Source organism: Stegodyphus dumicola, chromosome 2 (assembly GCF_044657685.1).
Source record: "Stegodyphus dumicola isolate Sdum_Otavi_A_Nest chromosome 2, ASM4465768v1".
Classification (NCBI taxonomy): domain Eukaryota; kingdom Metazoa; phylum Arthropoda; class Arachnida; order Araneae; family Eresidae; genus Stegodyphus; species Stegodyphus dumicola.
The window spans coordinates 177,766,963-177,780,316 of NC_140769.1; positions in this window are offsets into that span (position 1 = coordinate 177,766,963).

Sequence of the window (13,354 nt, forward strand, 5' to 3'; positions counted from 1 at the left end):
GTATATGATAGGTGCTGTAAGAAAAGCCGAAATATTTTAGAAATTATTGCTTACTTATTGACAGGCATGTGTTACTTTCCAGCATGAATAAGTAAGTATAAGCATCTAATTTTACGTATAAGCATTTTCTAATTTCACTTCTAAATTTAGTATTCTATATGCATACAAATAAACCGTTTACTTTTCTAATAGTGATAATTTTATACTATCAAAAGCTTGTAAATATTTGTACTTTTATCATTATCATGAAATAGTTCCTTAGTTCAAATAACCAGAGAATATCTGAAGAAAAATCAGCATTGGAAATAAAAAAAGTTCAGCTTAATTTCGTATATTTTCTGTAATGCAACTGTCTTCTGACTTTTGGTAAGCATTACCAATTGCTATTATGTGCTGTTGAAAAGATTTCATTCATATTACTCAAATGCCTTTTGTATTGCTGTTAACTGCAGTATAATGTTACTGTAACTGAGTTATTAAAAAATGTAAGGAGAATAATTCTTTTAATTATACTTATCAGATTTTTTTTACCCTTCATTTCAACAATACATATTCCAAAACTCTTTATTACGTTCTGATCGGACCTCCTTTGGCAGGATATACAAATGTTTTCACTTGCGTCGATTACCCTATTTTCAAATTCTTAATAAGCTGTCTTGATGATGTAGCACGCTTACATGGTCACATCATCTTGACCGCACATGGTACTTCCGCCAAAATCTCAAATGTATCCATCCCTCTTCTGTTCCACACATTTGTGTAAAACTGTACATAATTTTAAACTGTACATAATTTTACACAAATGTGTGGTTCCGAATCAAGGGAAAGCTAACTTGTTGGCATATCTGTGTGTATATTTATTAATTTTGACGAGGATTGCAGCATTTGATGGTAATTTTATTTTTAATTAACCCAAATAAGTAAAACGTGTAAGCCCAAAGTGATTATTTTTCAGATATATAAAACTAAAACGCTGGGTTTAAAATGAGCAGCAGTAAAGCCTCTCCTCTAAAATATTTTAAAAGGTACATGTTACAATAATATATGGATGTTAAAAAAATTTGTTTTATTTAAAACATTTTGACGTTTGGAAAATAAAATAAAAGTATCGAATACTCTATCAAGGGTATCGAAAGATGTATACAATTTTAAATGTACCGTAAGGTATTTTTCATTCTTTAAGCATAACATTTTTCTTAAAATCTATATTTTTGTAGTGCAACAGCTTAGAATTTTATAAAACTAATTCATAATCAAAATCGCTGTTGTTAGTTATCGAAAAATAACCAAGATGTGATTTTTGCGTAAATATCACTAAACTATACAAAGCTATTGTCCATCACACTATGAATGTTTCTTTCATGCGAAAGTGTCCCTTTTTCGATTTCTATGGAACTGTCGTGTGTCGAAATACTATCAGAATCTTGTCAAGCGAGCTTCTGAATGTAAACAAAGAACACCCCATCTAGTGACCCAAGCTTCAAAGCAGTGCTTCACTTTCAGCGCGGGTTGGCCCCTCCTCCCTTTCCTACCTCCATGTAGTAGACATACAGATCATTGTCTGCCTTTTGATTTCCAGAATTTGCTGTGGTTATAGGTGTTGTTATTTGACTTAATTAATTATTTTAGTCATTTTTAATCATTTTCTGTTGCTTTAGAGTGCATGCTGTGTTATTTAAATTAAGTGTTTTATATACAAACAAATATTATATTAATCATAATTATGTTCGGTGAAAATGTGCTTTAGCCCACTGCTTGGCGATTTTCAGTAGCGGCGATTTTTTGAAAATCGCCAGTAAACGTTGTATAAACAAAGTTGAGAAGGCAGAGCGATGTGACGTTCATAAATGGGTGGGACTAAACTTGTGACGTCACAATGTATTCTCTACAGATGTAGAAATAAGTATACTAAATTTTTTGTATTTCAAACTACTAAATACGGTAAGTGAATTGTAACAGTTATTAAAATTGTAAACAACGTAGCAGTCTCTCATACAGGGTGAATATTTTTAAGCTTTAGTATTTATACAAATAAAAAGAGATTTTTTTAAATTTTAATTTCATATTGCGGAACATTTTACCTTTATCATCTTTACAAAATTACCTTATTGCTACGTAACGACACTATCCCTTACATACTAGTAAGTAAACAATCTTCATTATTTTCTAAAAATTTTTAAGCTTTATATTAATAAAAAAAGGGAAAATATTTATTATTGAATATCAACATTATACACAGCTTTCATTTCCATGTTTCTTAAATTCCTAAACCACGTTCTATAGTTTCATATTAGAATTCTACACATTAATAAATTTAAAAAATCTAATTTCTCACAATAAAAGAAAATAAGAAAACATTAAAAATAAGCAATTTTAAAAAGAAAAAATATTTTCACTTACCCTTTTCAGGAAAATAAAAAGTCTTTTTGACAATGACGGCACGTTTCCCTTGCATTTCCAATAAAATAATAAATTTACATGTACATTCACTCACCTCTCTCAGCATCACAGATAAATCCATAGCGATTGTTTATTTAGCGAAATATACGCAGAAAAAGGGCAAAAACACACAGATAAAACCACTCGATTGATAACTACCAAAGAACATTCAAACGGCAAATGAATTAACTGCTCAAATTACGAAGTAAAAATTCCAAAAGAAATCGTCTGCTTGGAAATTCTTTTTAACTGCAAGTATAGTTTTGAAAGCATAAATTATCGTCTGCTAACTGACAATTTGTCTTCGGACATTTGTGCTCTCTCCGAAGAAATTTATTCGTATCTAGTTATTAAAAAGCGCTGTGAAAGCCATGGCTTTTCGATATCTAAAGCTACGATAGGTAATATTGTCAACGATAGGAAATTAAAAAAAAGACAACAAATATAATGAAATTAAGAAACAAAATAAAATCTGAAATTTAAGATTTTACATTACGCCCCAAAGGTGCATTTTTTAACACTTTGCGTGTTACCTTTATTAATTAAATATCATGTTCTTCGCACTTAAACCGTAAAATTCAGTTCAACAGCGATATCACAAAATAATTTTAAAATAAGCAAATCTTTAGATTTTCCGATACACAGTCTCGCGCGCTGGAGATAAAAATGTTTTTATCTGTAGAGCATTGTCATTGCTTGCTTTGAAATTCCTCAGTATATTAATCAAAAATTCGTTAAAGTTTTACAAAATATTAAAACGATAATAAAACAAATTCCAAATTTCAAATTTGGGCTTCCAGATGCCCATATTCGCAGGAGGATGACGTTATTCTAAATTTGATGTTTCTAGGTACCGTTGTTTTATCAAAATGAGGGAAACATACATACATTTATGAAGATTTTTAATCGTTTAATTCCTTTAAATATAATACAGGGCGATAATATTTGTTGGCCACAATTTGAAACTTTGGCTACATTGGCTTTTCCCATGTACACATCGATCTATTTTCACTTAAAAAAAATCTCCGAATTGCACAAACTCGGGATCGCTCACAACCTCGGCATTGCGCACCACATTGGCTTTGCCCATGTGCACATCGATTTATTTTCACTTAAAAAAAACATCCCAGAATTGCACAAACTCGGCATCGCGCACAACCTCGGCATCGTGCACAACCTCGGCATTACGCACCATATTGGCTTAGCCCATGTGCACATCGATCTATTTTCACTTAAAAATCATCCCAGAATTCCAAAAACTCGGCATCGCGCACCACGTTGGCTTTGCCCATGTGCACATCGATCTATTTTCACTTAAAAAAATCTCAGAATTGTACAAACTCGGCATTGCGCACCACATTGGCTTTGTCCATGTGCACATCGATCTATTTTCACTTAAAAAAACATCCCATAATTGCAAAAACTCGGCATCGCGCACAACCTCGGCATTGCGCACCACATTGGCTTTGCCCATCTGCACATCGATCTATTTCACTTAAAAAAGCATCCCAGAATTGCACAAATTCGGCATCGCGCACAACCACGGCATTGTGCACCACATTGGCTTTGCCCATGTGCACATCAATCTATTTTCACTTAAAAAAATCCCAGAATTGCACAAACTCCGCATTGCGCACCACATTGGCTTTGTCCATGTGCACATCGATCTATTTTCACTTAAAAAACATCCCAGAATTGCACAAATTCGGCATCGCGCACAACCACGGCATTGCGCACCACACTGGCTTTGCCCATGTGCACATCGATCTATTTTCACTTAAAAAATCCCAGAATTGCACAAACTCGGCATTGTGCACCACATTGGCTTTGCCCATGTGCTCATCGATCTATTTTCACTTAAAAAAAAACATCTCAGAATTGCACAAACTCGGCATCGCGCACAACGTCGGCATTGCGCACTGCATTGGCTTTGCCCATGTACATATCGATCTATTTTCCTTTAAAAAAGTCAGAGAATTGCACAACGTTAGCTTTTCCAATCTCCTAGGATTGAGCCAAAAAGAAATACAAAACATTAAAATAAGCAACTTTAAAACGAACAATACAAGAAAATTTTTTCACTTACCCTTTTCAAGAAAAATGTAAAGTCTTTTTGAAGGGTTTTATATATGAATTTATTTCAGGGGGAAACCCTTTTGGATCCCCCCTCATCTTTAAATAAATTTACAAACGTTTATACGCCCTTTCCGTAATATATGCAGAAAAAGCGCTAAAGCCCACAGGGGGGAAAAACACTCGATTAAAAAAAGAAACCACATAAGAACATTCAAACCGCAACAGAATTAACAAGCAAAATAAATAAATAAATAAATAAATAAAATAAAAATAATGAAAGCTTTTAGATTTTACATTACGCCCAAGGGGCGTTTTTTTTTAACGTTCTGTGTGTTACATTTCTTTATCATATAATGTTCTTTACACTTAAACCATAAAATTCAGTTTAACAGCAATATCGCAAACTAGTTTTAAAATGAGCATATCTTTAGAATTTCTGATATACAGTTTTGCGCTGTGCACGTAAAAATGATTTTTTTTCCCGTACTGTGTTGCACACACAGACACACACAGATCGTATTTTATTCTCGAGTGTCAAGATGTAGAAACATCTTTTTACTCGACTTCTGATAAAGATCGGGTGGGGGAGAAAGAGAAGGGTGAAAGGTGTGTGGGAGGCGGATGAAAGAGAGTGAGGTCCGCACTAGCGGCGGCGAAAAAAAGGGGGGGTGTCAAGTTCAGTGTCGTTATAAGATGTAGCCGCGGGTGGTAAGACCGCAGAGTCAGTTTTGCGTGAATGAGTCAATTAAGGTTGTGAATCTTATGCGGGGAGGATGTCACAAGGGTAGCGATATTTATCTCTGGGACGCGGGGAGTGTCTGAGAGTGCTAATAAGCCTATTACTGTGGGTTGGTACTGAATAAAAGAAGTTGACCGCTAATCGTTTAATATACTCTTGAATAAGTTCCATTCGAAGGTCTCTGTGAACATAGATGTTGGGAATATACCAAGGAGCATTGATAATTTCTCGTAAAATTTTATTTTGTAGAATTTGTACTTGTTTAATATTGGTTTTAGCTGCATGTCCCCAGATCGCTGCTGCATAAAGAAGAGCTGGGCGCAGTATGGAGCGATATAGAATTAATTTGTTTGTAGTAGATAAGTTGCTTTTTCTACCAAGAAGAGGTCGCATAGTAGCTGTGGTGATTTTAAATTTTTGTACTACGGACCAGAAATGGGTTCTGAAGGTAAGTTTTTGGTCAAGGGTGACTCCAAGGTATTTGGTTTCATTAATTCAGTCTATTTCTTCGTCAAATATTTCAGGGGGTGGAGGATAGTATTTCATGTTTCCTTTACGGAAAATTATTGCCTTAATTTTATCAGTGTTAATTTTAATCCTCCAAAGGGTAAGCCATTTTTCCAGTTTTATGAGATAGCTTTGGAGTTGGTTTCTTACGGCTATAACAGTGCAGACTTTAGTAAGTATGACGGTGTCATCGGCAAAGAGTGCAAGATGAACAGAAGGGTCTTTAGGGATATCTTGTGTATAAATATTAAAAAGGTACGGCGAAAGTGCCGACCCCTGTGGGACACCAGCATTGATTAGTCTGCTGGTAGAGTAAGCAGTACCGATTTTGATTCTGAATGTTTTGCTGAGAAAAGAGGCTATTAAGCGAATAAAATGATCTGGAAAATTGAGAGTTTGTAAATAAGGCCTCGATGCCATACCCTGTCAAAAGCTTTCGCGATATCGAGAAATATAGCAGCGGTCGGAAGTTTGCAGTTGTAGCCTTCAGTGATAATGTTGATAACTCTAAGAAGTTGGTGGCAAGTGCTATGATGATTACGAAAACCGAATTGTTCTTCTGGGAGAAAATTCATGGAAGGGTGAATTTTTTGGATGTGGAAAAGTAGGATTTTCTCAGTAACTTTATACAGGTGGCTAAGTAAACTGATAGGGCGATAGTTCTGTGGGAAAGTTGGATTTTGTTGCGGTTTAGCAAAAACAATTATTATAGCTTGCTTCCATGAGTTAGGAAAATGAGCGAATTTGATAATGTTGTTGATTATCTTAGTTAGGCAGGTAAGAGCGTTGATCGGAAGATGCTTCAGTGCTTTGATCGAGATGCCATCGTGCCCTGGGCTTTCTTCGTTTGTAAGGCGCTGATTGTGTTGGCAACAATTGTTGGGGTAGTCAGGAAAGTGAAGTTGTACGGAGCAGGGGTATTAAGGAAGTTATTGACCACCTGGTTGACCCGTTCAATATGGTTATTGTCGTACGGAATGGGATTAAGAGTGAATGTATCTTCCATATAGTCCGCAAAAGATTTAGCTTTATCTTCTTCTGTATATGAAGTTCCACTAGGTCCATGGATAGGTGGAATAGGTTTATAAGGTTTCTTGAATTTGCGGGAAATGTCAAATAGCGAATTGTCCTCTATAGCTAGGTTATTTAGGAAATTGGTCCATTCTTGGTTTTTGAAGTTCTTAATTCTTCTGTTGATTTCTTTTTGCATAGAGTTTAGTTCGTGTTTGAGTTGTGGATCCCTGGTGGTTTGCCATCTTTTACGGATCCGGTTTTTCTCTTTAATCCTATTTCTTATATCGGCAGGCAGGAGAAGGAAAGGCTTGTTCACATAAAAAGTATTGGTGGCTTCCTTTAAAGCAGAATTGATGCTGTTGGTAAATTTTGCGACTTCGTGTTCTAAATCTTCTGAATTGTTGATGCATGGGTTACCTTGTATGGAGTTATTCAGAATTTCAGAGTATTTGATCCAATTTGTAACTCCTATACTTCTGTCAAGTGAGGGGAGGTATTTATTAATGGGGATTTCAAATACAATGGGGTTGTGGTCGGAAGACACGGCTGAAATTACAGAGATATTGCATCTGTTAGTAATGTTGTTTGAGATGAAGAAGTCAATTGTGGTGGCGCTATTGCACCCGTAATGGGTGGGCTCGTCTGGAGCATGAATGTTATAATTATTTGATTGAATGAGTTTAAATATGTCATTTCCTTTTTTGTTAGCAGGTCCTCGGTTCCAACAGGGGTGTTTGGCGTTGAAATCCCGTCCGACAAGGGTAGAAGTATTAGAATTAATGAGGTGAATCAATTCTTGTGCGCTGGGATTATTATTTGGTGAAATGTATACATTCGAAATTTTGAATTTTTTATGTTCTATTACAATTTCTGTTGTGTTACTTTCGAAAGTGGTACTGGGATTAGGAATTTGAGCGTGTTTTATGCTCCTTTTAACAAATGTGATGATGCCACCGCCTCTTCCTGTCTCACGATCCGTACGGTAGGTGTTTATAATTAGCATAAAGTACTTTGAGTGCTGGTTTAAGGTGAGTCTCTTGTATGAGTATTACGTCAGGTTCAATTTCAATAATGAGGTTGGATAATTCATCTTTTTTATGGTAAAGACCGTTAGCGTTCCAAGAGAGGATTTTTATGTTGCATCTGTTCTTGAATTTATTAGCACTAAAGATGATTTCCTATTTTTTCAATGATTTCGATTACTGCGATTATTTTATCAAGAGGTGATTTCTTGGTTTTAATGTTTTTGAGTCCTTGTATCACTATTGTCCAGATTGTTTTTAGCGAAGAGAAGTCAAAGAGGTCTGACAGGGAGGATTCTGCCGTGCTGGTAGTTTCTTCTGTTAGAATTTCGTTTTGAATGGAGGTTTGAGCGATATTTTCGTTACTGTTTGATGTCAGCGGAGGAAAGTCTTGTATTCTGTTAATCCAGGGATTGATTGCTGGTGGAGGACTGGGTTGGAACTGAACTTGTTTGTTTTTTGGTCTGGCTGGGCAATTTGAAAAGTTGGCTGGGTGAGGACCTTTGCAGTGATAACATATGGCTGCCTGGTCACGACTACGGGTGCATTCTATAGATTTGTGATTGCCTCCGCAGCGGACGCATACCCAGTATCTGGTGCAGAGCAGGGAAGTGTGAAAAAATCCCTGGCATCTATAGCATTGTGGAGGGCCAGGTTTCTTGCGTAATGATTCTATTGTTGCGTTCATATAACCTATGCGTTTGATTGTGAATACTTCCTTATTTTCTTCTGATTTTGGTATATGTACTAAGAAAAGCGGCATTGGTTTATTTTCTTTTCTGTTTCTTAATAGTGTAATAAAGTTAACCTTAAATCCTTTGTCAAGAAGTTCTTGAGTGATGGTTTGGGGATCTGTGGTGATGGGTAAGCCTCTTATTATGACTTTTAAAACTTTATCTTCGGGCAATAAGTAGGTGTGGGCTTTAAGCTTAGTTTCTTCGACTATTTTGCGAATGAATCGATGTGAGTCAGAGTCTGCAGGCTGTATTTCAAGGCGGCGTCCTTTTAAGGTGCCAGTTATCTCTTTTCCGGTTTGCTTGTTTAAGTTTTTTAAGAATTCATCCGCTTTTGGTACGTCATCTACGACAATAATTGGCATTTTATCAATTCTGCTTGTTTTGGGGCTGGAGTTTGGTTTTCTATTTGCGGGAATGGTGTCACTTTTGTTTTGTTGGTCTTTTGGCGTGGTAGTGAGCTGAGCGGCTGATTCATCTTCGTTGTCCAAATGCATGTCGTCTATTTGGTTCTCTAATTGTTTATATCGATTGCTGGTTTTGAGGGAAGGCTCCTCATCGGAGTCAGAATCCGTTTGTCTATGGCACAATTTTCTTTTTCTTTGTTCTTTGAAACCACTAGTGGATTGAAGTATGTCGCAGAAGTTTTTAATCTCTTCAAATTGCTTAGCGAGCTTTTCGTTAGAGGTTTGTAATTCGTTTATTTTTGCATTGGCCATCTCGTTTTCCTGCATACGCAGTTGATTAATGGCTTTCACAAGGAGAAAGTTTAGTTCTTTTTTATCACTAGCGGACAAAATCACATTTGTGTCATTACGGATATCTTGGATATCTTCCACCAAGGATCTGGTAGTTTCGACGTCATTGGTTAAAGTAATTTTGGGACTTAATATTTGGAGAACGTTGGGTTCATCATTGAGATGTCTCATGTGAGGATTTTCTGAGTTTGGAGGTGAATTTTCCATGTTTATGTTATTATTAGTTACAGTTATGTTTGTTGTGTCATATTGATTAATCATGTGAGGCAAAAAGTTGGAAAAAGGCCTAACTAGAGGCCGTACCCGAAGGTACCCTTATCAGCACGGTGAATAAAGAAAATCAGAAGAAAGAATAAAATACGACCTGTTTTATCCAGCGAAGGGTGCAGCAGTGGAGTTAAGGCGACGCTTTTGCGAGGCGAAAACCAAAGAAGAAACAACCCAGAGCCCGTGAGGCGAGGTCGATGAACTCGGTACAGTACATGGAAGTAGGAAGTAAGATGGAGTTGCCCTAAACAAGTTTCTCCAGTACCCTGCTCTGAAGCACCGGCGATCCCTACGTGGTGACCAAAACATTGGGTCATTTACCGTTTAGTTTAATGGGATTTGACGCGTTCGGATGTAAACATTTTGTAATTACGTCGTAAATATACATATAAATGTACATATTTTCTTTTTCTACAAAACTTCAGAGTCCTAAGTATATGAAAACAACATATTTTTAAACAACATTTCATTCTGAACGGAATTAAATGCTATACTTTTCACAGGACAGTTTTCTCAGAATGGTTTAATTTGAATGAAATATTTTCACAAGTTTTCGTTAATTACATTAGAAAAAAAATTAAGGTAATTCGATTTTATTCGCTTAAGATACAAAAATTAAGATCAAAGTTTATTGTATTATTAATATTAAAATTATGCATTATTTCTTTTCTATTTATAGAGCTTCTTCCTAAAATACTTTCTTAAATATGACATGATTTTTTGGCTTCTGAGGCATCTTTTAAATCGAAAAATGTAAGTCAATTTATAATTAATGCTCTATTCAGTTCATTTTAAATTAGAGAATTATTAGGAATTAGCGAAATACTTTAAATAGTACTTGACTTTTTCTGAAAATTTCTGAAAGGGAATAAAATAAGTTTTTTTTTTTTTTTTTTTTAAAGTATTATTTAAAACTTGTAACTGAGTTATTATAAAATGTAATGGGAATAATTCTTTTAATTATACTTATCAGATTTTTTTTTACCCTTCATTTCAACAATACATATTCCAAAACTTTATTACTTTCTTAAGTGCACATCTCATAGCATTTGCTTTACAATACCTTTTAACAGATTGCTTTCCAATACGAACAATTCTTGCTTAAATAGTTTTATAACGTATTTGTCAACAGGATTTCAATTTATGTTTACAATTCAATATTAAGGTTATTATATATTTAGATAACATTTATAATCATTATAAATTAGATACATTTAATAATTAGATTTCTTCACAGTACTTTCACAGTTGTTTATAAGTGAATAAATTCTTCATTTCAAATACATTTATAAATAATTTAATGAATATTTACGTATTTTGTCGAAAGCAGATACATGCTTTTTGCAATAATATGCAACAATAATATATGGATGTAAAAAAAAATTTGTTTTATTTAAAACATTTTGGCGTTTGGAAAATAAAATAAAAGTAGCGAATACTCTATCAAGGGTATCGAAAGACGTATACAATTTTAAATGTACCGTAAGGTATTTTTCATTCTTTAAGCATAACATTTTTCTTAAAATTTATATTTTTGTAGTTCAACAGCTTAGAATTTCATAAAACAAATTCATAATCAAAATCGCGCTGTTGTTAGTTATCGAAAAATAACTAAGATGTGATTTTTGCGTAAATGTCACTAAATTATACAAATTGCTATTATCCATCACACTATGAATGTTTCTTTCATGCGAAAGTGTTCCTTTTTCGATTTGTATGGAAGTGTCGTGTGTCGAAATACTATCAGAACCGTGTCAAGCGAGCTTCTGAATGTAAACAAAGAACACCCCATCTGGTGACCCAAGCTTCAAAGTAGTGCTTCACTTCTAGTGCTGACTGGCCCCTCCTTCCTTTCCTACCTCCATGGTACAGTAGCGGGGGTGGTAGCAACGCAAGGAAACAGAGAGCGAAGCGATAAGACGTCTATCTCGAACGCTGTCCCACCTCGGAATGACTGTGTTGCAGTTGCTCGCTTTGAAATCTTTGAGTTTGCTAATAAAAATTTCGTTCAAATTTTACAAAATATCAATCAGATAATAAAAAAAATTCCACGTTTGGGCTTCCAGATGCCCATATTAGGTTGGAAATATATGTTATTCAAAATTTGATTGCTCTAGGTACCGTTGTTTTATCACAATGTGAGAAACATTTATGCAGATTTTTCAATATTTAATTTCTTTAAATATAACACAGGGCGATAACATTTAGTGGCAACAGAATAACAATACAGCTTCAAAACATCGGGTTAGCCATGTTGGCGCGTTTATTGCCCATTGAAAAACAATCGCCAAGCAGTGGGCTAAACCGCATTTTAACCTTATGTTCTAGTGCTTAGAGTTAAGCTTTCTAAAAAGAGATGTAAAATACTTATAACCAGAGATTGTGACAAAATAGATTAAAGAATATTTGTCTTTGAATGTACAGAATTATAAAGCTCATTTTTTCCATTTGCTCAGATTTTGAAAGACATGTGAAGCAGCTTTTATGGACAACTATTTTTCTACTTACTTTGGCATAAAACATGTGTATTTTTATAATAATAAGAAAATCTCTGGTATTAAATCTTTTAAATATTTTTGATAGAAATATTTTATATTTAATCGTGTGTGTAACCATAGTCAAATCTGAATTTTTCTAATGTTTAATGTTTTCAGTTTCAAGCAGGTTTATAAAATTATTTAAAATTTTTCTTGTCTAAGGAATTTTATTATATTCAATTCCCTCATCTCATTAATGGCTGAAATTTTCTCAGGAATAATTTGTATATTTTATTATTAAAACAAAAGTTTTAATTTGAGTTATGCAGTTAAATGATGGTTTTATGTCTGTGCAAAAATATTATGAGTGTATCAGGGGCGTAGCTAGAGGGGGGAAAGGGGGGCATCTGTCCCCGGGCGCAGAATCCAATGGGCGCCAAACTGATGTTAGGACATTTTAGGATTAAATGTTTTCCATCCTTGGCAAGCAGTAGGGGGCGCGAAATCTTCAGTTGTCCCTGGCCGCTGAAAACCCTAGCTACGACTCTGGAGTGTATACTGACGTTCGTATATTTTAATATAGTATCGGCCTGTACTGTATGGAGTCCCAATGGCACTTGTTTTTGTGACTGTCTATATAGTATGCTTGGTTAGCTTTCAGAAAATAAGTGCTTTTAGGATACTTGCGGATTTTCTTTGACGAATATTAGAGCAACCAAGAAGTTCTATGACCAATGTGTTACCTCTCGAAGATGGCAAGATCATCTATACAGTTTTTTCTTCAGTGTTATTTCATTATCTCTTGAATATTATGTGAAATAAAAGTATTTTTAAAGTGTAATGTTCAGTATCATTATATATTGGTCATAATGCGTAGTTATTAGTAACATGATTATGCTTTTACTGGATTTACAAAATACTGGGATTTAATTTTTTTATCCATTTGACCGCTAGTGGATTTCAACTGCTATATAATTTTTTTTTAACCGAATATTTCTCAGTACATGAATGGAATGACTTTACCGTTCAAATCTTTCTTTCTAACACATAAAAGCAGTGTCTTGATTTTCTTCCCTAAACTGAACTTATTTCTGCTTTATTCCTTTTTTCTAAATTTTATTTTGAATGTTCTATACCATAATTGCCAAACACGGATTTGCAGAACAGAATTTTATATATACATTTTATGAATTAGCTTATAGATTTTGAAGCTGGAATATTATAAAAAATCCACAATTGGACTGCAATGAATTAAAGGTAATATGAAAACTAATTGGAGAATGTGTAGATTTTTAATCATTGAATACTTTTTATTATAATT